The sequence below is a fragment of the Rhipicephalus microplus genome, chromosome 1 (assembly GCF_043290135.1).
Source record: "Rhipicephalus microplus isolate Deutch F79 chromosome 1, USDA_Rmic, whole genome shotgun sequence".
In the NCBI taxonomy this organism is placed as follows: domain Eukaryota; kingdom Metazoa; phylum Arthropoda; class Arachnida; order Ixodida; family Ixodidae; genus Rhipicephalus; species Rhipicephalus microplus.
The window spans coordinates 111,829,034-111,851,951 of NC_134700.1; the positions used below are offsets into that span (position 1 = coordinate 111,829,034).

The following is a 22,918-nucleotide window of genomic DNA, read 5'->3' on the forward strand; positions in this document are numbered from 1 at the left end:
TCTGCTCTAACGTTGTCGATGGTATACCACATGACCTGAAAAAAGTATTCAAGACAACGTGCGTAATTTATGTATTTGTTGTTTTAGAGATTAATAAAACTTGAAATAAATAAAGAGACGCAAAAAAAGTTGTGCGCATTTTTTTTAGTTTTTTTCCCCCGTGAAATCCTATGAGATGCGAGGCTAATGAGCCAGCGTTTCGCATGCGTTCGTGTCCCCGCGGTCAGCGCATTGAGCAGACGACTACTGTGGAACGCTACTACGCGTTCGCGCACTCATTGTGCTCACCTACTCTACCGCGTCTAAGCTACCGTTTCCAAACCATCCCGCAGAAATAGGCAGAAGACCACAAAATAACGCTGGTCAACAAAGCAACGCTGTTCACGTTCTCGGGGGTTGGACTTGTTTGGGCACGTCATGCGCACGTCACCTCTTGGTCGGATGCCGGAGAGGGTGGGGAAGAGATTTGACTTACGAAGGCAACGCGGAGGAGCGGCAAGGGTTTCGAGCTCGCCTCCTCTCGTCCTCGTTTCACGCCGCTTCAAAAAACCTATTTTTTCCGCTCGTGATGAACCAATTCTAAAAATTTTTGTGACAAAATGTTCCTCATCGAACACCCTACTACTTCCACTGTCTAACTAAAATTAGGTATGGGGCCTGTCGAGTGGCCCTTTAAGTCGTTGCCAAGGCATGAAGCACAAACACGTTCCAAACGCACTGCATTGAAGGCGGTGACAAGTCAAGTTCAAGACAAAAAAAAAAAACGTTTCTGAATACGGGTAAAAGATAATGCACAATTTATTTTCTCTTTACTTTGACGGTGTTTAGCTTCTTGCGAATGCCGCCACGTCAATTCGACACTTTGCTCGAGATGCAGCACCCCGCCATCACCAAGCCAAATATTCCGTGATGGCCATGGTGCCACAGACCCAGAGAAACGCACTCATTTGTATCTCGCGGCAGGAAGCCAGCGCAATGAAAAAAAAAAACAAAAGAACAAAAATTTAGCATCGCTGATTGGTTCCAGCAGCTTTGCGACTGCAGTCGCGCAACTGAAAAATCGGTCAGGAAGCGACTAGCAAAACCAGTCGCTTTACGACCGTTTGCGACTGTTTGGGACCAGTCACAAATGGTCGCGCGACCGCTGCTAGTCACCGGTGTGCACCGGCCTTCAGAGTCTGTCGCTTGTTTTCGCCATGCAATCATGCCATATCACACCAGTTTTGCAACATGTCATATGAACACCACCGCAAGTGCTGCAGGACCGTGAAAAGAAAATCATGATGTTTATGACCTACATATCACGATTTTTCATGTTATTGCTAGTAAAATGTGTTCTTCATACAGTCATGTTATGCCATACCATGTTTGGTATCGATGCCATCATCGAAATGGCCAGGAGAGCTAAATATCGTAGGCGGCCAAGATAGATAGATAGATATATAGATAGATAGATAGATAGATAGATAGATGGATAGATAGATAGATAGATAGATAGATAGATAGATAGATAGATAGATAGATAGATAGATAGAAAGATAGATAGATAGATAGATAGATAGATAGATAGATAGATAGATAGATAGATAGATAGATCTATCTATCTATCTAAAAAAATATTACTAAAAATTATTATCTATCTATCTAAAAAATATTACTATCGTGAACCATTATCGAGAGTTTGCAAACGGCCCGTCTTCGTCTTCAGAGGCAAAACGACTAGAAAACGTGACTCGCTTGTAGGAAATATCAATAGAAAGCAGCTATAAAAACTGCATGAGCTGTTTTAGTGAAGGCTTCGAAATACAGCTCGTTCTTTTGCCAAGCACTGCTTAATACCCCCCCCCCCTCTTTTTTATTTCATCATCACGTAGTTAGGTCAAGTTGAGGACACAAGGGGGTAGGTTTTATTTTTTAGCAAAGAAATCACAGCGGAGTGAAAATCGAGAGAAGCGCAAGTATTCGAACACATTCATGACCAGCAAAAGTAGGTAGTACACAAATACACAACACTGACAGCGGTAACAAGGTCTCAGAGTGAAATCATCAACAAATAGTAAACAACATGTGTGCACTGGCAAGAAGAATGTACTGGTCATACCGGTGGCACTTTCAGAACTTCACCGGTATGACAGTTCCCGCGGCAAAATACAGATGTAAAGCGGTACCTACAGCAAATTCGGTGACTTGCAGAAGTGAATGAAGAAGTGCTAGAAAGAAAACGGAACGCCCAGGAATACGCCGACCATCGCATGAAAACTAACTGCACATATGCTCTTCAGCAACCCCCGTCGACGTTTTCAGCTTCGTCGCCGATAAGAAAATCCATTGTAGAACCATAGTCATTCAATACTCTCATGAGGTACCACGACCGCTAAACAAACTTAGTGTTCAGACGTACTACGCACAATGCGAAATTCAAATGTTACCTTCAATTCCGTAGAAAAGAGCACCTTTTGCATTAATGGTGGCTCTCTTCGCTTTAAAGTTCGAGTTTATTAGGGTGCTTTCAGCGGATTTTTGGCGTCGCCGAGGGCAGAGTTCAACGTAGCCACGATGGTTCTTCTTTAGCTGTCAATGTTTTACTTCAGTTTGGTGATGGGTGGACCTTGAGGCCTGCTACACTCCTGAAGCTTCTCGAACACTGCAAGCATGGTTCGCGCTGAAGCTTAGGGACCGTAAAACGGAGTGATAAAAAAACCTAAGCGAATATTGTGGCAATCGATTCACAGCCACATTGGCTCTTTTTCAACGATGGTGAAATAAAAATAACACTCATGTACATATAATATTGCGCACAATAAAAAAACACCAAGCAGTCAAAATTATTGCTGCTACACACAATGTTCCTCATAAAAACACCGATCTTGTTTGGCGCAAAAATAACATAGCAATTATCAACGTTATTTCAACCGCTTCATTCTGAGAAGACACGGGCAAGCAGGAAAATCAAGTGATAGCTAAAACAAATATAAAGAAAACTGAGAAATCAAGACATTTCACAATTATCTAGAGAGTCATGAATTTCTATTTCTCTAAGGCACGGCGGCCAATGCAGATGGAAACTTTACCCTATTGGCTCATTTCGTAAAGCAAGTAGTGGGCTATTTCATTCATAAGAAGGTCCAAATTTGTGGCACACTTTAAATCAAACGGAGCAATAACAGCATCGAGTGCCCGCTGCGCGCCTATCTTTATTAACCGCTAGTCAAGCGGCTTAGGCAAAGTTGCACTCTCAAATATGCCGTTGAAAATGCAGGTTTTCCTCTACGCAACTGTTTGGAATTAGTTTAAACTCTCCGCATATCCAATCCTTTCATATTGGGCCATGGGATATGAAGAAACTTGAAAAACAGAATGAGTGACGAAAAAAAAAAAAAACCCGCTGTGTACGACAGCTTTTAGAACAAACAGAACCTTGCAGTAAAGCTGCCTAGCCGATTTTTGCAAATGGTACATTACGGGAACCGGCTGAATAAATCCTTTAGGCGTAGAGACAACTCGGTGCCTTCGTGATGATTAGTCTCTTTTATTGTCTTGGTTACGTGCTCTTAAGTACCACTAAGAAAAAGTGCCATTAGAGAGGCACAAATCATGCTTGCTTTATTTGTGAACGAGAAAAAAAGAAGAAAAGAAGTTAGGTGAAGTATAACGTTTATTGGATGTAAAATGATACGTTAGCACAAGTGAAGCTGGCACAAACATGCGCAAAAACAGAGCGAAGAAGAATATCCTTGTGCTCAAGCTGTGGGTTCTGGATCTTCATGTAGTTAACCGGGTTTTCCTTTCATCAGTCATCGGAATCTGAGCAGGCTTCAATGTTCAGGTAGTCAACCATGTCTCCGCTTCTTCAATGAGCGAAATTTCATTTGTATCAGTCAACCGGGTTTTCTCTTCAAGGAGCACGCAATTTACGTACAAAAAAAGAAAAGGAGAACAGAGTTCTGTTCAATGCCAGAAAAAAGTCACCAATAATGATACCGTCGTATTCTGCGTACTCAAAAACTCCACGTAGGTAAACTAAAATAAGGAAACATTTTAAGTGTCTGTATGTAAGTACATAAGTGAAGCACCTCTAACGCAATGATATCTTGGGTATATCGACTTTCTAATACCAGGCTGAAAACGTTTAACGGGATAGTTAGCCGTTAATCTGAAAACAGTAGGGCACTACTGGCGATACATTTAGGTTAAGTACACGAGTTGAAATAGCCACGTGTTGCATGCACGAAAAATTCCAATACTCTACAGAAACACTGTTCTAAAGGTGGACATATTGACGAACAAGATCAATAAAAATAAAAAATTCCGTAACGATAATAAACGTGTTGATAGAACATGCAACAAAGAATAATTAATTGACCCTCCCCATCCCTATGTCCATATAGCCAATGGGTGTGTCATTCTGGGGTATCCGCCCCTCAGAGTTGGCCGATTCCATTGCTTGATTTTCGTGAAGGTCGGCTTGGAGTCGTGCCCTCAGCAGAATCAAGTGTGCCACAACCCTGGAAGACAGCAGCGGATGCTCGTTGCCTCGACGACGCCTCGTGCGCCTTGCCAGACGACCAAGTTTCGATCTGTACGGAAGCAACCACGTCCGCGTAGTTCCTTCTGAACTTGGGTCCGCCAGGGTGGTGCCGCGAAGGCCGAGCAGCTGCTCAGAAGAGAGTGCTTCATCGCTGGTTGAAAGACGGATGTCATGATGGGGTGCATGGAAAGACATTTTGCCAGAGTGTCTCGTCTTGGCTCTCTGAGGAGTGGCTTCCCGTAAATTCCCAATTACGCTGACGTCTTGAACACTCGCGTCTTTGTCCACTGGAAGCAAACACATATATATGTTAACTGAAAAACTTTCTTCAATAAGGAAGAAGGTTCAGATTGAGAAAGAAAACACAGTGATCGGGCCGTTTGTAGCTCGAAGACACAAGCTAGCTGGTTTCTGCTACGAATGCATCTTTCCTTGATTTTCACGGACACAAATATGCTAGTAATCTGATAATTCGTCGCGGATAGTTGTGAACGTCATAGACGCCTCTGCATTTAGGGATTTGTTCTCGTGGTTTTTATCAGCATGGAAAAGCTCCTAATATGGGTACATTTTGAAATGAACACCTCTACAGGTTATATGCATTGAACACGACAGAGCCGCCATTGTGAGTGATTAAGCCGGCGTTTGTTTTTTCTATGTGGAGACATGAATAAGGCCATGAGATGTCACACATCCACCAACCCCACCATTTTTGTGAACATGCACCTACAACAACACTGCTCGTTTAATTAGCTGGCAAATGTGCAAAACACAAATGGTAACCGCCAAACATGGCGACATTAAACCTGTCCTCAAAATATTATATTGTCAAACTAATACGGGCTCAGCCAATTCCAATTATGAGGAATGCTGGCTAAGGACCGTGAAGTCAAGTACGTCACTAGGATGGTCTAACAATTCTAACGACGCGCTTTTTCAACATGCGAAGTTGTGTAAACACGCGGAAACGCACCTTTTGTCATAGAAAAATTATGCTTCTGAGCAAAGATACCAACGTGTACAATTAATGTCAAGCAAAGGCATTTCACGTTCCAACTTAGAGCAAGCAGAAAAATAAGAATTATGTAAAATAAAACATTTTGTACAGTCAACAGTCCCAAATACTCACTAGAACTCCCTATCTGGGCTTGGATAGTGACACTTGGCCTGTACTGCAGATTATCTCGGGTGCCGTCCGTGTTCGACGTGTGACTGCTCAATTCCCTTCGCTCTTCGTTTTTTACGACCCCGTCTGCGACCGAGAACTGCAGACGTGTTTTTGACGTCACAGGTACTCTCGCCTCAGTCACTTATCTAGAGGTCAGCCAGAAACGTTCCGCCTGCATGGTGCAGCTGGAATTTGAAGATTTTTTTCCCTTTCTCTATGATTGGACAACCGCCTCTCTCCCTAACCCCTCTGTTGTGCAGCCGGCGCGTCCCACCGTGACATTCCCTAGTTTTAAAATGTACAAAGCCTTGTAAGTATGTATGCATTAGTCACGCATTTTTCAGTGGAGAATACCCGTACGTTATGCGGCTTTCTTCTCGTACCAGTTCCTTGTCCTTTTCCTGAGGTAGGGACATGTTTGATTAAACGGTATCCAGTGGCCGGCAAAGAGTTCGAATGTACATGGCTTCCAAACACAAGCTTTGGCCATCGAGATTCATCAGCGGTGCTTCAGAGGTTGACTGTACATAGGATGGGAAAAAAATGGCAGATCCCACGTACCGTGGGAATAGATGACACGCGAATCGCAAATGAGGAAGGTGATATGTACCCTTTAAACGAGCACAACATAACTATGTAGGCGTAAATAATGCAGTACATGACTTCCATGCCAATATTATTATATTTGGCCGTGTCAGTTACCTTCATCCTCTGTACACGTTGCGTAATACGAAATTTATTATATGCGCAACTAGTGCAACGGCCACGAGCACGCTGCGAGCGTAGCATGTATTGATTTTTCACATGACACGCATATCAAGTTTCTTATGTTTAGACAAGTCGCTTACCTTCTTCGTCTATTCACGTCGCCTGATACAAAACCTGGTATATGTGGAGCTAGTGAAACGGCCGCGAGCGTATCATAAGAGTGGCATGTCCTCGCTTATATGTCCTTGCTCATTGTCCTCGCTCATTGTCCCAGTGCATCTCTATATATATATATATATATATATATATATATATATATATATATATATATATATATATATATATATATATATATATATATATATATATATATATATCTTTATTCCTATTCTTTTTTTCTCTCCTCACCCCCATCCCTTGTGAGCTACTGTTGAGGTGTCGCACCCTGATGCAGATTGTTACGGGGCTCACTTTTCTCTTCTTTTCCCTCTTTTAACCACATCACTTCACGGTATTTTTTCACCGCGCTTGCAAGCTACTAGAGCTGAAAACGCATACCGCGTGTCTCACGACAAGAACGCCTGGTGCGGCTATTGGCGCTATTGGCTGCACGGTGTAAGAAAAAAATATTGGCAGACCCACGTACAATGGGAATCGATGGTATGCGAAGCACGAATGAGAAATGTTGATATGCCACTTAAAATTCAGCAAAACTTTACGAGTTGGAGGTAAATGATGTCACACCCGACTTCTGTAGGATGATTAACATGTTTGGATGTGTCGTTAACCTTTGTACTCTATTCACGTCACGTGATACCAAATTTGGTACATGTGAAGCTAGCGAAACAGCCGCGAGCGCATCATGAGCGTAGCATGCGGCCATGTTACATGACACGCATCTGATATTTATCGTGTTTGCACCAGTATCATTGTCACAGGTCCAGTTAATTAGGGAGGCGATCGCTGGGTTAAATTCAAGGGCCGAAGTATTGGCCCCCCGAACCGCACCACGAAAGCATGGACAATTTAGAAGTGGTCCCTTTTGGCGCGCCAGCGGACGCCGGCTGTGGCCCAAAGAACAAGTCACAGCTGAGAGTTGATAACCAAAACAAAATTATATTCTCAATAATGGCAGATCAAAAAACAATACACTAGTAGGCACACTCCACAATAGTTGCATACAATATGTCACCAATCAAATAAAGTTTTACACAGTACAATCAGCCACACTCGAAACAACGGACACAGACAACAATTCGCACTACAATGCAGTCGCATGCATCGAACAACCAAGACGCTTAAAGACTAAAGAGATAGAAAACCTATCGAGTCCAAAGTTCTTGGAACGAAAGTCTGGATGATACTCTTCCGAGAATCACTCACTCAAAGTCCAGGGTTGTTGTCGTTCCTCTGCCCCTGAAGTTTCTTTCCCAGGAAACCTCGCCGAAGTTTCTCTTCCAGGAAACCTCGCGTTTTCAATTGGCCACTCTCCAAGCTTCATACTTCTTCGCCGGAAACACGTCGGCTTCACACACGCAGCTGTTGCCACGCGTCTTCGCTCGATAGCGGTAGACACACGCTCTTGCCTGTAGCTCGAGCCTTCAACCATCAGGTGAAAATCCTCTTCTTCTCCTGATTTGTCACTACGGACAAAACCTTCGCCGACTACACGGCGGAATCCCTACGCGCTCTGGCGCTAACATCCGTCTTCTCCTGATCTCTCATCTCAGCTGCTCGATTAAATACCTTCGGCGCGAGATTCCAGAAAGTTCTCATCATTTCGTCGGCGCGATGCGCAGCGAAGGCTGGGGGAAAGGGCAAGACGGCATGAGGGCCGTCGTCGACGGATGACGCAACCCAGCATCACCACGCCCCTTTCCATCGAGAATCTTCTAGGGCCTGCTCGGCCGCCGACACGAGGAGGCCCGTCGGCGAATCCACGCATCCGAGGGGAGAGGGTCGCTCGTCCGGGGAGTCTTTGGATGCTTGTTTTCTTTTTTTTTATCCTTGACCTCGCTGCGTCTCTCCCGCGCTTTATCGCGAAAATTTGGCGGCACGCCCTTTTTGAGCGCTTGTTTTGTGACAATCATACCTTCATCATTCATTAACGTACCGTCATACCAAATTTGCTATATATGACGCTAGCGAAACCACCGCGAGCGCATCATGAGCGTGGCATGTAGTGATGTTGTTACACGACACACATGTCATGATTTTAATGTTATAGTCTGTCATTTGTGTTCGCCATGCAATCATGACATACCATACCAGTTTCGCAACATGTCATGGGAACGAAACCTCCGCAAGAGATGTAGAACCTTGAAATGTAAATCATGACATTCATGACCTACATATCGAAGATTTTCATGTTATGACTAGTCAAATAGATTCTTCATGCAGTCATGGTATGCCATACCAAGTTTTGTATCGGTACCATTATCGAAACAGCCAGGAGAGCTATAAGTCGCAGGCGGCCAAGATAGATATATAGATAAGATAGATTGATAGATAGATAGATAGATAGATAGATAGATAGATAGATAGATAGATAGATAGATAGATAGATAGATAGACTCAATGTCACCGAAGTTGGCTAAAAATCATCATCATCATCAGCCTGACTACGTCCACTGCAGGACAAAGGCCTCTCCCATGTTCCGCCAGTTAACCCGGTCCTGTGCTTGCTGCTGCCAATTTATACCCGCAAACTTCTTAATTACATCTGCCCACCTAACCTTCTGTCTCCCCCTAACCCGCTTTCCTTCTCTTGAAATCCCCTTAGTTACCCTTAACGACCAGCGGTTATCCTGTCTACGCGCTACATGCCCGGCCCATGTCCATTTCTTCTTCTTGATTTCAGCTATGATATCATTAACCCCCGTTTGTTCCCTAGTCCACTCTGCTCACTTGTCTCTTAAGGTTACAACTGCCATTTTTCTTTCCATTGCTCGCTGCGCCGTCCTCAATTTAAGCTGAACCCTCTTTGTAAGTCTCCAGGTTTCTGCTCCATAGCTAATTACCGGCAAGATACAGCTGTTATATACCTTCCTCTTGATGGATAGTGGCAATCTACCTGTCATAATTTGAGAGTGCTTGCCAAATGTGCTCCATCCCATTCTTATTCTTCTAGTGACTTCAGTCCCGTGGTTCGGCTCCGCGCTTATTACCTGCCCTAAGTAGACATAGTCTTTTACAACTTGAAGTGCACTATTACCTATCTCGAAGCGCTGCTCTTTTCCAAGGTTGTCGTACATTACTTTCGTTTTCTGCAGATTCATTTTGAGACCTACCTTTCTGCTCTCCTTGTCTAACTCCGTAATCATGCTAAAAAATGCTTCGCATTAAAAAGTCTACGGGCCTTAGTAACTGCCCTAATTGTGAGGAAGCGAGAAAGCATCTGTAGTGGGGATAGTACAGAAAGAAACTGGACTAGCGCAACAGTTTGGCTGTTTCGTTCATTGCGTAATAAGAGACGGATGCCATGTTGTGTCAATGTCGTATTTAGTGATCGCTAGGCACAGCCCCCTAACATCTTTTCATGGGTTGTCATACGGTGTCGTGTCATTCATTTCAAATGTCGTGAAATAAATGCGGCATACTGAAAGTCATAGCTATGAGCCTACATACAATTGATTGGCAAGAGAAGATAAAAAATATCTGCTGCAACTTACGACGTGACTTCATAATTTGCAAGTGAAACAGCCAGTGCTAAACAGCCTACAAGCTACTTGTAACGCCCAGTTCATTGGCATGTACTTATTTTTCCCGTGACTTCACACGAATGCTAATGAAGACTCTTTCCGAACAAAGAACCTCTAATTGTGGTGTTTGCTAATTGGGCCGGCCAAACCAGTGCGTATTGCGCATGAAAGTTGGCACGTGCTCAAGGGGGCCAAACCCTAGAATGTGGACGGGCTCTTTTCCACTTTGCTTTTCAGGCGATTCCGCTACGCTGGGCGAATTCTCAGATTCGAGCTACGCCAAAGTCATGGACTTTGTGCATTCACTGGGAGGCGAGCGCTGGATAGGTGGTGCGCCGCAACATGGCAACAAGGATTAGAGGCCAAATTAGAGGTAAGTGGACTGGGCTTCAACCTCTTTTTCGTCGAACAAGGAAAACTCATGGAACAGGGACTACCAGCATTGATGTACGCAGATAATATAGTGCTAATGGCCGACAACAAGGAAGATTTGCAGAGATTGATGGACATCTGCGGTAATGAGGGAGATGGGTTTGATTTCAGATTCGGTAAGGAAATATCAGCAGTCATGATCTTTAATGGTAATGAAGGTAGTAAGCTTAGAATACAGGAGGTCACGCTAGAGATAACAGATAAATACAAATATCTGGACGTATGGGTAAGCATGAGACCGAGTACCCAAGGGAACACGAAATATACGTGAAGACTAAAGATAACAGGAATGCAGCGGTGATGATAAACAGGGCACTGTGTAATTACAATAGGTATGATGTTGTGAGAGGAATATGGAAGGGGTCATGGTTCCTGGTCTGACGTTGGCAATGTGGTCTTGTGCATGAGATCAGAAGTTCAAGCAAAATTCGAAATTAAGCAACATGGAATAGGTAGGCTTGCCTTAGGAGCTCACGGAAATGCACCGAATCAAAGAGTATAAGGTGACATGGTATGGACATCATTTGAGGGCAGGGTAACTAGCAGCAACATAAAATTTGAGAAGCGATTGAGAAAAATGGGGGAGGAGCGTTGAGCTAGGAAGGTATTCAGCTACTTGTACACGAACAATGTCGATACAAAATGGAGGAAGCGAACCAGAAATTTGACTGGCAAATACTTAAAAGATAGCAGGGGGCCAAACCAAAAAGAATTATTGGTTGAGAAGAGGGTTAAGGAAGCTGAGACTGATGTGTGGAGAATTGGCATGATTAAAAAGTCCGCACTAGAGATCTATCGAACTTTTAAGCAGGAAATTGCCAAGGAAAGGATCTTTGATAATACTCGGAGTAGTTCTCTACTGTTTGAGGCCATCACTGGAGTATTGCGAACCAAGACATATCGGGCCAAATACGAAGGGGTAGACACGGTATGCAGTGCGTGTGTAGAGGAAGAGGAAACTGCCGAACACTTGATAATGTTCTGTAAAGGACATTACCCTATAGTTCAGGATGATGGCGCAGAGTTTTTCAAAGCACTAGGGTTTAGGAACAGGGAGGGCAAAATAGACTATAAGCGGGTAGAATTAACTAGAAGTAGGTTATCTTATATGTGGCTAGAGTCAAGGCACGAGTGAAAATTAAACCTTCCACTGCAAATTACGAGCCCTCAACCTCACTATTTGTAGGGGGAAAAAGTCTAGTTTTTGGTTCACTAAGTATTACGGCTTGGTGGCGTCGGCCACCACCCGTTCTAAAGGGTACAGCCATATCAATCCATCCATCTATCCTGTCGGTGAGTAGCGACACAACTAAGCCGTTCGCACCCGCACTACCGGCCACTATGTACCACGGTGGTAGCACGCGGATGCGCCGCAAACGTGCAGGTTTTCTCACTAACAGGTTGGACACTCTTTTCGCCATGGAATGCTCCAAGGTTGATTAGCAAAAAAAAAAAGAAAGAAAAACTGTCTGACAGTTGCTCTCAGAGAAAATCACTGTGAAATGAACCGTGTAGACGATTATCATTCGTCTCAAGTTAGACTGCACCTAGTATGCTTCTGGCGTCGAAGAGACAGAGCTGTGCCGTGATGGCGATTCTCTCGCCAGTATGTTGTGGCTGCATGCTGATTTCGTGTTCAGCTAGGACAGACTCACATGTTTTCATTTATAAGCATTTGCTGCGTGAATACCACGTTGCTCCGTTCCTCAGTAAGAAAAGGGGGGGGGGGGTAATTCCGCGAGAGATCGACATGGGTCCAAAACTTGATATTTTAGATTTCATAGAGTATTTTATATTTCGTGCACCTCTCACCAGGTAGCCCGAAAGTCAACTTTGTTTTATTATTAATGGCATAACTTACGACAAAAAAAAAATATCAAACTTCACCAACACGAGGGCACCAACTTCGTAACCTGTCATTTTCAAAAATTGCAGATGCTATAAAAAGACAAATATTTTTGCTCCGAGAAAGATATTTTTTGACAAAAACATTACGAAATTCATTTTAACGTACTATACTTCAGTTTTGCATTCGCACTGTGTATACTTGCGCACGCTGTTTTACGTCTGCTCTCAATAAAGGTGAGAGACATAGGAACAGACGACAGATGGATCACTTTCGTGCTGCTGGTTTCACGCATAGTTGCATTGCCAGTAATTTGAGCCTCAAGGAGTTTGGCGATGGGTGACCACTTCAGCCGGGGTAGAGTTTTTTGTTCAGATTACCTCATGTTGCATAAAAAGAAAATACCTTATCAACCGCAAGGTCGAAAACATCGGCCTGTTTGCCCTCCAGAAGCTTTTACCAAAAGCTGCCCGCCATGCACATAACAACGACCACGTCTGCCAGAACTGCTTCAAACGCCTCAGAGATATGCTGTCTTCGTCTAATGGCTTATCACCTGAAACAGCTGATGAGTTTTTTGCCGGAAGAAGAAAAAGAAAGAAGTCAAGCGCGGTGCGCAAACACGCCTGAAGCATTGTCACGTATGCGACTGGAGAAGCTGCATGCGCAAAATAGCAAAGTTCATGCAGAGCCAAGACAACTTAGCAGCAATTCTACAGTAACCGTGAAATGCCACCGTAACGTGTGTAACCGCCACTTTCAACCATCAGATCTAAAATGCAGTGTGTGCGCCCAGTGGTTCAAGAACTTCAAGCAAGCCTATGAAGCGTTTTTTTTTTCGTATCAAGAGCGCGTGCGTCTGTTGACACTGTTGCCGAGCGATAAAGAGAGCTGAAAACTCCAAGCGCTTACACCAAAGTTGTCAGCTTACATGATATACAGATCCCGATGCTGGCGCGCAAAACACGGGTTATGAATAGCACCAAATGCGGTGAAAAGGACACGGCTGAACCCAATGGACGTCAAGGCAGCTATGGCTTACTACTCCAAAGATGAGTATAGCTGCTCTCGGCAGAGTCCCAACAAAAAAGATGTAGTATCTGTTATCATTGACGGAAAAAAGGAGCTTGTTTCGAAAAGGTTTATGACCCGTTCGGTGCGAGAGGCTTACCGTCTCTTTAGAGAAGCTAATCCAAACACGTCTATCGGGCTCTCAAAGTTTTATTCACTGAGGCCGAAGTGGGTTCTTCTCGCACCACACCAAGAAGTGTGCCTTTGTATATACTGTGCTAATGCCATGGAGTGTGTTTCTGCTCTACAAGACGTCAACGATTGTGCCTACACGGCGGACTTCTTGAAAGAACTATTTCTTTGCAGCTCCCCTACAAGTGATTGTTTTTTAGGCCATTGTGACTATTGTGGTAAGGAGGACGCTCTGACAGTTACATGTTTAGGAATCCCTGAAGATATTGAGGTAGCCTATGCAGTATGGGAAAATGGCGATCTAGTAAAACAAAAAACAGCCCAGGCAAGTGCTTTTCTGCGAGAGCTAAGTCTAAGGCTCGTGAAGTGGAGAACCCATGATTACATAAGGTACATTCAAGAATGAGCAATACGCCAGGCGAAAGAGACAAAGAAAAACAATCTTGCATTTTTCACTTCAATTTCGCCGAAAATTGGACAGCCATTTTACCGAATGAAGTACAGTCGTATCACTGGCACAAAAGACAGGTGTCTATATTCACGTGTGTCGTCACAAGGAAGCAATCAATTCAAAGTTTTGCCGTCATCAGTGATGACACATGCCATGATGCTGCACGTGCTTGTTTTTCTCTACAAATAATCCACAACTATATGAATTAACACCTTAAGCCTGCCACGCATGTTACTTATGTTTCAGATGGTGCATGCAGTCACTTCAAAAACAAGTACCAGTTGTTCGAGTTATGTCAGAAAAATTTTATATCAACAAAGTGGATTTTTTCGGCCACAGGACATGGCGAGAACTCTTGTGACGGCATTCGTGGCCTACTAAAGCATCAGGCTACGCTCTACAACCTCAGAGCGGCAAGCTCAGCTGTGATTATGTCAGCATCCCAAATTTTGGCGCAAATGAGCGCGAAGCTCAAGAATGTCAAGCTGCCGGGTGCAAATGCAGACGAGCTAGAAACATTCCATCAGTTTAAGAAGAGCCAGTGAAAATTGTTGCCACGTGTTCCAGGCATACGTTCTTGGCATGTTTGGCTAAGCACATCTGAGGGCACTGATCGTGGTCGTGTTTTGTTAGCGTCTCGTACTGCTAAATGTGATCTGCAAAAGATGCAGCCAATTTGAGCGGATCTCTTGTTTCACGCAGTCACCACCAAAATACCAGTGAGGGTACTTCAAGCGCATGTGCTTTTTCTAGCAAGACACAACACTTGCGTTGGAACATTTTTGTGTTTGAGTTTATCTGCAAATATAGACAGACGTTTTGCAAGTGAGTTACAGGGTCGAAGATTTCCTCCATTAGAGCTGTGTTATCAGGAGCATAAATGCGCCTTTATGGGTACGTACTTGTCACAGTGCTAAAACAGCCTTTCTTCACTAAATCCGGTCACGTTTACTCGCGTTTGAAGCTCATTGCCGCATTTCCGTTCCGATTTCTAGATTTTTCGACTTATCAGCGCATTCTCGAAAAGCTGTGATTTGTACCACGAATATTGTCGCTAAAAACAAAATATTGCAACATGTTTTTCTATATTACTGTATGATGGCCTTCGGTTGTCTATTCACGAGATTTTAAGAAAAATTGAAGACGGGGTTTTTTATTATACAAATTTCAGTGGAGTACACTTTTGCATTATGAAAATTTTGAGGCAATAAATAAAAATTTACATTTGCCCTACGGCCGATATTATTTATGTACCTAATGAACACACTATATCATTAAAACGTGTCAAGTTGGAAAACGCTGCTTGCATTACTTTTGGAGAAAAAAAATGGGGAATACGTAACTCACTTTGAACTGTTGCAAAATTATACATTTTTAAAAATTATTATCTTACGATCTACAAACTTGAAACCGTATGAATTCATTCTTCATTAGACATGCATTTCAGGTAAAAAATATCTTCCTTGAAACAAAAATGTTTATCTTTTTATAGCATCTGCAATTTTCGAAAATAACAGGTGACAAAGTTGGTGCCTTCGTGTTGGTGAAGTTGTATATTTTTTTCTCGTAAGTTATGCCGTTAATAATAAAACGTAGTTGACTTTCGGGCTACCTGGTGAGAGGTACACGAAATATAAAATATTCAATAAAATCTAAAATATCAACTTTTAGACGCGTGTCGATCTCACGTGGAATCACCCGGGGGCATTGGGTAACTGCGTCATTTTTTTTTTGTCGTGTGTACTTCCAGAGTGCCCTTTGTGTATGCACATGGACTTTATTCAACCAAAGCACCACGGTAGCGTAGTACTTATGGTGTCCCAGTCCTGTAATCGACGTCGCAGTATGTTGTCACAAATCGTGACACGGACGAAGGGAGCACACTGTATGGTCTTGTGAAATTGTTTAGATAACTGAAGTAGTGGCCACGCAAATGGAACGTCAGATTATAGTAACACATTGACAGTGATTGTGGTGAACAGAGCGTCGGCCATAGATAGAACTGACAATCGGTGAAGAGCATCTCCATTTATACATGCGCCGTTAAATATTCCAACGGCATCGCTAGTGGCCTCGGAGCTAAGTTCCAGAATAATCTCTAATGCTCGCGAAGTAGGCGTAATCCTGAAAAAAAAAACGATCTACTACGGTCATAGCAAAAAGAACCAATTTATGGAAGGGAAATTGTAGCCTTGACAACATCGCGAAAAATAATCAGTGGCAGCGCATGGGACTACCAAGGGCACCCAAGAGATTGCGCTGAATAAACATAAAGCAAAAAATTACCTGTATTGTTTTTGTTGTTTTTGAGTAGAAAAAATGTAAAAGGCCGCCCATTTGATTTCAAACCGGGTGCGTCTGCGCATACGAAGATGCTTGGGCTGGTCCTTTATTTCGCTCTCCTTTTCAAACAGAAGTAGACGAAAGAGACCGGGGTTCATGCAGGCCTACGTGTGTCTCGATATTTTTCACCCGCTTGTTTTAAGCACATCTATGCATCCAATAGTACACCATAGCGTCACTCGGAACACCATACCTGTGTGTACAAAGGTTACATGAAATCGAAAGGCAGCTGACACCAGTAAAATCAATTCATAAGTGAGTAAGGAGAAGAATATCTATTGATAGCGAACGAGCTGTCGTGCCCCAATGCGAAAAATATTACTATCGTTAACCATTACGGAGAGTTTGCAAACGACACGTCTTCGTCTTCAGAGGCAAAACGACAAGAATACGTGTCTCGCTTGTAGAAAATATCAATAGAAAACAGTTGTAAAATGTGCATGACGTGTTTCCGTGAAAGCTTCGAAATACAGCTTGTTTTTTTTTCCAAGTCTGGCTTAACACTCCCTTGTCCCCCCTCTTCTTTTATTTCATCATCACATAGTTAGGTCAAGCTGAGGACGCAAGGAGGTGGGTTTTTTTTTTTTCGCAAAGAAGTCACGGCGGAGTGAATATCGAGAGAAGCGTAAGCATTCGAACACAATCAGGGCCAGAAAAAGTAGGTATTACACAAATTCACAACACTGGATGCGGTAACAATATCTAGGGGTGAAATCATCAACAAATACTAACAAACATGCATGCACAGGCAAAAAAAATGTACCTCTCATCCCCATGGCACTTTCGTAACTTCACTGGTATGACAGTCCCTGCGGCACAATGCAGCAGTAAAGCGACTATACCTACAGCAACTGCGGTGACTTGCAGAAGCGAATAAAGAAATGCCAGAAAGAAACCGAACGCTCAGGATTACGTTGACCATCGTGTGAAACCTCACTGCGCATATGCGCGTCAGCAGCCCCCGTGGAACAGCAGCAGCGCATGTTTTCCGCTTTGTGACCGATAAGAAAATCGATTGCAGAACGATAGCCATACAATACTCCCATGAGGTACCGCGATCGCTAAACAAATTTAGTGTTAAAAGAATTTCTACGCACAATGCGGAATTGAAATGTTACCTTCAATTCTGCAGAAAAGAGCACCTTTTTGCAAAATTGGTGGCTCTCTTCGCTTTAAAGTTTGAGCTTAATAGGGTGGCCCTAGCGGATTTTCGGCGCCGCTGAGGGCAGAGTTGAATGGAGCCACGATGGTTCTTCTTTAGTTGTCAATGTTTTACACCCGTATGGCGACGGGTCAAACTTGAGACTTTCCCAGGCCTGCTACACTCGTGAAGATTGTCTAACACTGGAAGTGTGGTTCACGCTAAAATCAACGACCGTGAAATGGGGTGATAAAAAACAACTCAAGCAAAGAATGTGGCCATACATTCACAGCCACATCGGCCGTTTTCAACAAGAGTGAATTACAAATAACACCCATGTACCTACATCATTGCGCATAATAAGAAAAACACCAAGCAGTCAAAATGATTGCTGCTACACGCAATGTTCCTCCTAAAAACACCGACCTTGTTTGGCGCAAAATTAACATTAACGTTAATTCAACCGCTTCATTCTAAGAAGACACGTGCAAGCAGGACAATCAAGTGCAAGCTAAAAGAAATTGAATGAACGCAGAGAAATCAAGTCATTTCACACTTCAATAAAGATGCATCAATTTCTATCTCACTATGGCACGGCAGCCAATGCAGATAGAAACTTTACCGCCTCAGATGATTTCGTAAAGCAAGTAGTGTGCAATTTCATTCATAATAAGACCCATGTCTGTGGCACACTTTAAGTCAAATGGAGCAATAACAGCATCGAGTGCCCGTTTCATGCGTATGTTTATTAACCGCTAGTCAAGCTGCTTAGGCGAAGTTGCACTCTGAGATACGCCGCTGAGAAGGCAGCTTTCCTACTACGCAACTGTTTGGAATTAGGGTAAGTCCTGTATATACAATCCTTCAATATTGGTCGGTGGGATATGAAGAAGCTTGGAAAACAGAATGAGTGAAAAAAAAAAACAATGTGTACGTGAGCTTTTATATGAAGCATAAACTTGCAGTAGAGCTACCTAGCAGATTTTTGCAGATGGCACATTACAGGAACAGGCTGAATAAATACTTTAAGCATATACAGACACTCGGGCTGGTTAGTACTGATTGTCTCTTGTATTTTATTGGTTACGTTCCCTTAAATACCAGTCAGAAAAATTGCCGCTTGAGAGGCACAAAGCGTGCTTCCTTTGTTTGCAAAAAAGAAACAAAAGAGGAAAGGAGGGTAGGTGAAGTATAACATTTAATAGATGTAAATGCTACAATAGTACAAGTGAAGCTGGCGCAATTCTGTGCACAAACAGCTCGTAGAAGAATATCCTTGTGGTCAAGCTGTGGGGTTTGATCTTGATGTAGTTAACCGGGTTTCACCTTCATCAGTCAACGGAGTCTGAGCAGGTTTTAATCTTCAGGTACACAGCCATGTCTCAGCTTCTTCAATAAGCGAAATTTCATTTGTATCAGTCAACCGGGTTTTCTCTTCAAGGAGCACGCCCTTTACATACCAAAAAAAAAAAAGGAGAACAGAGTTGCGTTTAATGCCACAAAAAATCACCAATAACGATGCCGTCGTATTCAACGTACTCAAAGAGCCTCACGTAGGTAAACTAAAACAAGGAAACATTTTAAGTCTCTCTACGTATGTACATAAGCGAAGCACCTCTAACGCAATGATATCTTGGGTATATCGAATTTCTAATACCATTGTGAAAACGATTAACGGGATAGTTAGCCGTTCACCTGAAAATGGTAGGGCACTACTGGCGATACATTTAGGTAAGTACACGAGTAGAAATAGCCACAAGGTGCATGCGCGAAAAATTTAAATACTCTACGGGAACACTCTTCGAAATGTGGGAATAATGACGAACATGAGCAATGAAAATCAAAACTTCCGTAACTATACTATACGTGTTGATAAAACATGCGATAAAGAATAATTATTTGAGCGTACCCATCATGATGTCCATATAGCCAATTGGTGTGTCATTCTGGGGTATCCGCCGCTCCGAGTTGGCTGCTTGCATTGCTTGATTTTCGTGAAGGTCGGCTTGGAGTCGTGCCCTCAGCAGAATCAATTGTGCCACAACCCTGGAAGACAGCAGCGGATGCGCGTTGCCTCGACGCCGCCTCGTACGTCTTGCCAGACGACCAAGACTCGATCTGTACGGAAGCCGCCGCGTCCGCGTAGTTCCTTCTGAACTTGGGTCCATCAGGGTGGTGCCGCGAAGGCCGAGCAGCTGCTCAGAAGAGAGTGCTTCATCGCTCGCCGAAAGACGGATGTCATGATGGGGTGCATGGAAAGATATTTTGCCAGAGTGTCTCGTCTGGGGTCTCTGACGAGTGGCTTCCCGTGAATTCCCAATTAGGCTGACGTCCCGAAAACTCACGTAGTTGTCCACTGGAAGCAAACACAAATATATTTTAACTGAAAAACGTTCTTCAATGAAGATTAAAGTTCAGATTCAGAAAGAAAATACTGTCATTGGGTCATTTGTAGCTCGAAGACACAAGCTAGCTGCTTCCTGCTACGACTGCATCGTTCCTTCGACTTCACGAACACAAATTTTGTAGTAATCTGATAATTTCTGGCCGATAGCTATATATGTCAGACTATATTCATAAAACATGACGTAGTCACCATCTTGGGTGATTAAACGGAATTTGTTTTTTAGGGACGAAGCTCCTTAAGGCGTGGGTCTGTCTGTCTTACGTCCTATTGGTACTAGCCACCGAGATGCTAGATGGGAAACGGTGGTATTTGGAGTGGTCAATAGATGGATGCTTGGACTGGCAGAGTAGATGATGGACGGACAGATGGACAGTCGCGCGGACGTATGGACAGACAGACGAACGCACGAATGGTGGCGCGGACGAATCGAAGCAAGAACCAATGGACGGACGGAAGCATGGACGGGCTGATGGACGCTTCGCCCCACACATCATCATTCACTCCCTGAATATGGTGCGATTTTTGCTATGTTGCGACATGAGTAAGGCCACGAGATGTCGTACATCCACCAACCCCGCCATTTTCGTACGCATGCGTCTACCGCAACACTGTTCGTTTATTTAGCTATCAAAGATGTAAAACACAAATGGTAACAGCCAAATACGGCGATGATAAACCTGTCGTTAAACAGTGTATTCTCGAACTAAAATGGGCGAAGCCAATTAAGATTATGAGGAATGCTGGCAAAGGGCCGCGAAGCCAACCAAGACACTAAGGGGTTCTAACCATTCTTGCGACACCCTTAATGCGCAATTGTGTCGACGCCCTGAAACGTACCTTTCATCATAAAAATTTATGCTTCCGAGCAAGAGAGAGCAACGTGTACAAATAAAGCCAAACAAAAGCATTTCGCGTTCCAATTAGGGGCATGCAAGAAAATAAAAAATATGTAAAATAAAACTATTTTTACAGTGAACAGTCACAAATACTCACTAGAAATGCCTATCTGGGCTACGATAGGAGAACTTGGCCTGTGCTGCAGAGTCTCTCGGGCGCTGTCCATGTTCGACGTCTGACTGCTCGATTCCGTTTGACTTCGTTTTTTACGACCCGGCCTGCGACCGAAAACTGCACACGTGTTTTTGACGTCAAAGGTACTCTCGCCCAGGTCACTTATCCACAGGTCAGCCAGAAACGTTCCGCCAGGATGTTGAAGAATTCCAAGATTTTTCTCTTTCTCTCAGGTTGGACTACTGTCTCTTTCCCTAACCCCTCTGTTGTGCAGCCGGCGCGTCCCACCGTGACATTCCTTACTTTTAAAGTGTACAAAGCCCAGGGAGTATAAATACATTAGTCACGCACTTTCAGTGGAAAATATCCGTAAGTGATGCGACTTTCTTCTCCTGCCAGTTCCTTGTCCTTTTACAGTGTTAGGGACACGTTTGACCAGTCGATATCCAGGGGCGGAAAACAGTTTGAATGTACAGGGCTTCTGAACACAAGCTTTATCCATCGAGATTCATCAGCGAGGCTTCTGTGGCTGATTGTGCATAGGATTAAAGAAAAAGAATCGGAGATCCCACGCAACGTGAGAAAAGAACACACGCGAAGCGCAAAGAGGTAGGTAATATTTTCCCTTTAAAGGAGCACAACATTACTGTGTGGACGTAAATTATGCAGTGCAGGACTTCCATGCCATTATTATCGAATTTGGACGTGTCAATTACCTTCTTTCTCGGTTCCCGTCGCGTAAGACGAAATTTAGTATAGGCGGAGTATAAGCTAAACGTATGGGCTAAAGTAGTATAGTAGTTAATATAAGTTATATAAGTAGTTAGTATAAGCTAAACGGCCGCGAGCACGCTGTGAACGTAGCATGTATTTATGTTTTACATGACACGCTTATCAAGAATATCATGTTCAATCGAGACATTTACCTCTTTCGTCTATGCACGTCACCTGATACGAAATTTAGTATCGGTTGAGCTAGCGAAATGGCCGCAAGCGTATCATAAGCATGGCATGTAGTCATGTTCCGCAAAAACATATATCTCATGCTCATCTTATTTGCACCAATTATGTACCTTTCGTCATCTATTCACGTCTCGTTATACCAAATTTGGCTTATCTGAAGCTAGCGACACAACCGCGAGCGCACCGTGAGCATGGCGTGTAGCCATGACTAGTCATAAGTTGAAAATCATGACATGCATGTCATGATTTCCACGTCAGGGTCTGTCACTTATGTTCGCTATGCAGTCATGTCATATATTACCAGTTTTGAAAACATGTCATGTTAACGAAACTACCGCAAGAACAGCAAGACCATGAAATGTAAAAAATGACATTTATGACATGCATATAATGATTTTCATGTTGTTACTGGTCAGTTATGCTTGTCATTCCATCATATTATGCTATACTAATTTTGGTATCGATGCGATTACCAAGACGACCGAGCTAGAAGTCATGGGGCGACTATATAGCAAGACAGACAGACAGACAGACAGACAGATAGATAGATAGACAGATAGATAGACAGACAGACAGACAGACAGACAGACAGATAGACGGATAGATAGATAGATAGATAGATAGATAGATAGATAGATAGATAGATAGATAGATAGATAGATAGATAGATAGATAGATAAATAGATAGATAGATAGATAGATAGATAGATAGATAGATAGATAGATAGATAGATAGATAGATAGATAGATAGATAGATACGCTCAAAGTCACCGAAGTCCGCTAGGAAATGCTTTGCATTTAAAAATTCTACGGGCCTTAGTAACTACCTTAATTTTGAGGAAGCGAGAAAGCTTTTCACGTGGGGATGGTACAGAAAGAAGCGAGACTAGTGCAATAGTTTGGCTGTTTCGTTCTCCGCGTAAAAAGAGACGGATCCCATGTTGTCTCAATGTCGTATTTAGTGATGGCAACGCGCAGCCCCCTACTATCTTCTTACGGGTTGTCAGACGCTGTC

The 22,918-nt window shown here is 43.3% G+C and overlaps 1 long non-coding RNA gene across 1 annotated transcript; it reads right to left on the bottom strand.

The window, feature by feature from the left end:
- Positions 1-18,702: 18,702 nt before the first annotated feature.
- On the bottom strand, positions 18,703-19,849 carry LOC142768760 (uncharacterized). The gene is made up of 2 exons (XR_012885434.1): positions 19,431-19,849; positions 18,703-18,971 (listed from the first exon to the last, which is right to left on the bottom strand). It is a non-coding gene; the product is annotated as an uncharacterized LOC142768760 (long non-coding RNA).
- Positions 19,850-22,918: the final 3,069 nt, after the last annotated feature.